This window comes from Littorina saxatilis, linkage group LG2 (genome assembly GCF_037325665.1).
Source record: "Littorina saxatilis isolate snail1 linkage group LG2, US_GU_Lsax_2.0, whole genome shotgun sequence".
NCBI classification, from domain to species: Eukaryota; Metazoa; Mollusca; class Gastropoda; order Littorinimorpha; family Littorinidae; genus Littorina; species Littorina saxatilis.
In genome coordinates, this window is record NC_090246.1 from 60,209,323 (window position 1) to 60,214,061 (window position 4,739).

The following is a 4,739-nucleotide window of genomic DNA, read 5'->3' on the forward strand; positions in this document are numbered from 1 at the left end:
GGTGTTCAAAACTCTAGATGTCTTTCTCCCAATCTCTTTTTGTTATATCTTTCTTTGCACCAAAATGTGCACTGTAGCCCCAACGGCGTTAAGAACAGAACAGATTTACTGCAGTTGCTTAAAAGCGGTCTGGATCTTCCTGCAGCTACTTTCGGGTTTTTCTATTGTTTATTCATTTGTTCAGCCACATTTTGTTTAACTCTGCCCTTTGTTTTCCCCCGAATGGCGTTGGCTACACCTTTGTTATGTTGACGTTACAGGGACGTTGCAAGACTGGTCAACATTTGTGTTTTCTTTCAATATTGATCCTTGCAAATGCACTTGTTAATGCGCCCGACATGGTATTTCTGTCAGTGTTATTGTGTATTTTTTCTAGGAGTCCAACAAACTCGTAATGCGTCGCCAATAACTGGCCTCGTTGACCACATCGGTATTATGGAAACATTTGTATAAAACTGTTAGGTTACGTTGGTGGTTTGGACATTTTACCGAGGCCTTATGATTTTGGATTGCTGCCGTATAAACAGTTGCCCCTTGTCCTTTTCCCCTTTTGCACAAGCTACATTACACTTCTTTCATGACTTTGCACTGACAATTCTGAAAATGTCCCGTTATGCCCAAAGTCCACCCAGCACAGTATACTGATCTGTCACAATCTTTGTTTTGGTTTTTTGAACATCCATGGCAGTTGAGGGTTACGTGGTCAAAGGAGAGGGGTGGCCTCACACCATGTAAACAAAACTGGCCAGATCTAAGACAGTGAGTTGAATCGTGCACATGGGAAGGACTATGCTTTTAACTCGACTGGTTCCAGTTGTTGTGGCCAGACCAGACAAGATCGTCGGAGGACAGTGTGGACATTGTCCGGTGCGAGAAAAGAGACCCAGACAGACCAATCATTGTGACGTTAATTTGTGTCCGCGAACTTTGTCAGCACGCGCTTCTCTCGCTCGCAGACGAGCATACTAATGGGGTTACAAGTGGTCACCGAGGACTTGAGAATTCCTGGGAACTTATTCAGACTGTTTATATGAGTACGTCAGAACTTCTGTAGACCGTTCAGTGTAGGAATTCAGAATTTCTGTACACTGTTTATTTTGGAAATTCGGCACTACTGTACACCTTTAAGTTTAGGAATTTCTGTAAACGTGCAGTTTAGGAATTCAGACCTTACTTGTGCAGACTATTTAGCTTAGAAATTGGTTAATTTTGAAGACCGTTCAGACTTGGAACATGAAACTTCCGTAGATGTTCAGTTCTGAAGCTCACCCGATGATGCTACCAGTAACATGTACTCATGGTAAAACTGCATGATGTATTCATGTATGAGTATGCTTTTTACATTTAGTCAAGTTTTGACTAAATGTTTTAACATAGAGGGGGAATCGAGACGAGGGTCGTGGTGTATGTGTGTGTGTGTGTGTGTGTGTGTGTGTGTGTGTGTGTGTGTGTGCGTGTGTGTGTGTGTGTGTATGTGTGTGTGTTTGTGTGTGTGTGTGTGTGTGTGTGTGTGTGTGTGTGTGTGTGTAGAGCGATTCAGAGTAAACTACTGGACCGATCTTTATGAAATATTACATGAGAGTTCCTGGGTATGATATCCCCAGACAGTTTTTTTCATTTTTTGGATGAATGTCTTTGATGACGTCATATCCGGCTTTTGGTACAAGTTGAGGCGGCACTGTCACACCCTCATTTTTCAATAAAATTGATTGAACTTTTGGCCAAGCAATCTTCGACAAAGGCCGGACTTTGATATTGCATTTCAGCTTGGATGCTTAAAAATTAATTTATGACTTTGGTCATTAAAAATCTGAAAATTGTAATTAAAATTATTTTTTTATAAAATGATCCAAAGTTACGTCCATCTTATTTTTTATCATTTTCTGATTCCAAAAACATATAAATATGTTATTTTCGGATTAAAAACAAGCTCTGAAAATTAAAAATATAAAAACTATGATGAAAATAAAATTTCCGAAATCGATTTAAAAACAATTTCATCTTATTCCTTGTCGATTCCTGATTCCATAAAACATATAGATATGATATGTTTGGATTAAAAACACGCTCAGAAAGTTAAAACGAAGAGAGGTACAGAAAAGCGTGCTATGCAGCACAGCGCAACCACTACCATGCTAAACAGGCTTGTTAGGGCGGGGACGTCGCTCAGTTGGTAGCGCGCTGGCTTTGTAGCCAGTTGGTCGCTATCAGCGTGGGTTCGATCCCCACGTTCGGCGAGAGATTTATTTCTCGGAGTCAACTTTGTGCAGACTCTCTTCGGTGTCCGAACACCCCCGTGTGTACACATGCGCACGAAAAAGATCCCACGTTCACAGCGAAAGTCTCAGGGCTTGGAAAACACGAAGACACGCATGCATCATCTCTGTCTCCGATTATCATGATCGTATTTTGATACTTTGACGAGACAAACCCAATGCTGGTGTGTCGAAGAAGACAGCCACAGCGGGCTTGTTCGAATCAAAGTATCACACCATATCTTCAACGTATTACCAAGACCTGTCCCAATATAGACCAGTTGGTCTAAGAGGACGTTAAACCCTAATAGTCAGTCAGGCTTGTTAATTTCACAGCCTTTTGCACGAGCGGTGGACTACAGGCATTGTGAAAAAATGCAGTGCGTTCAGTTTCATTCTGTGGGTTCCACAGCTTGACTAAATGTAGTTATTTCGCCTTACGCGACTTGTTAATCGTTGTCTTTGTGTTCGTTCCGTAAGTGATGTGACGTGGTGCCAAAAGAAAGGGGACAAAATTAATGTCCATATTTATGCATAATGAAAATGGACATTAAAATGTTTGTATCTTCTCTTATTTTATCGTATCTTAAAATAAATGTGGGATCTTTTCAGACATTGCAGTACATTTCTGCGAGTTTTGTCGATCGGGCTATGTTTAATCAAGAGTTGACAATGTTGTTTCATCCAAATTGAGTGCACTGAATCCAGGTCAGTTTCCCCAGAAGATACCGGTGTCCAATTAAGCCATCTGATCTGGGGTAAGTACGTATACGTTCGGGAAAGACAATTGTCAGCCCTTGTTAGCAAATCATCAGAGCTTGTCCTTAATAGGTATCATCATCCTGTGGGAAAGGAACATGTATCTCAATTGTCAACATTCGATTCAGACGGCGCTTTAGAGTGGTCGGTGCAAAATCAACAACCAAGCAAGTCGCGTGAAGCGATATAAAAACATTTAGTCAGTCGGTATCAAACTAAAAGATCAACACCACAAACCACTCATCGCCGAGACTACATTTAGATAGTCTCGGCTAACCATCTCAAAGACCGGGGCGGGTCACGCTCGTCTCTGCGAAGCATGCGACTGTAGTACTTAATGAACCTATTTTCTTTCATTCTGAACACAGTTTTAGAGTAAACATGACATAACTATATATTTTTGAATTCAAGAGAAGATGAGGAATACAATGCAATCATGTTTTAATCTCCTTGTGAAAATTCGATTTTAATGACAATTTTAATGAGCAAATTAATTAACTGATTGTAAAACTTCCGAGCTGAAATGCAATCCCATAGTTCGGACTTTGTCGACGACTGCTTGACCAAAATTTCTATCGATTTGGTTGAAAAATGAGGGTGTGACAGTGCCGCCTCAACTTTCACAAAAAGCCGAATATGACGTCATCAAAGTCATCTAACCCAAAAAAGAAAAATAGTCTGGGGATATTATACACAGGAACTCTCATGTGAAGTTTCATGAAGATCGGTCCAGTAGTTTTGTCGTGATTGCTTCACACACACACACACACACACACACACACACACACACACACACACACACACACACACACACACACACACACACACACACACACACACACCACACCCTCGTCTCAATTCCCCGTCTATGTTAAAACATTTAGTCAAAACTTGACTAAATGTAAAAAGCAAACAACTGTGAACGAGAGCAGACAGTCAATTACCACGCAACGAAGGATGTCGTTACAGAAGAATAGGTCTGGATAAAACATGTTTCCCATTACATGAGGAGTATGAAATTCCACCAACCTGATTTTATTGGTGTTGTGTCAATAATATGTACACTGATTCAGTGTGTATTGTAGTTTCTGGCGATGGCCAGTATTTCGCTTGTCGCCGTGGGGCCATAATCCAACTCATAACGTCCTATCGGCATGATGACCGGATGTTTAATTACGTTTTTTCCAGTGAGGCCATAATCCTACTCATAATATAGTACCTTCGTGGTGACTACCGGACACTTAATTACGTTTTTCCCAGTGAGGCCATAATCCTACTCATAATATAGTACCTTCGTGGTGACTACCGGACACTTAATTACGTTTTTCCCAGTGAGGCCATAATCCTACTTATAATATAGTACCTTCGTGATGACTACCGGACACTTAATTACGTTTTTCCCAGTGAGGCCATAATCCTACTCATAATACAGTACCTTCGTGATGACTACCGGACACTTAATTACGTTTTTCCCAGTGAGGCCATAATCCTACTCATATAGTACCTTCGTGATGACTACCGGACACTTAATTACGTTTTTCCCAGTGAGGACATAATCCTACTCATATAGTACCTTCGTGGTGACTACCGGACACTTAATTACGTTTTTTCTAAGTAAGGCCATAATTCCAGTCGAATGGTACCTTCGTGATGATTACCGGATATTTAATTACAGACATCGGAGGGGTTGAGGTCAAAAGTTCACTGCCTTGATGAGCACAGTTA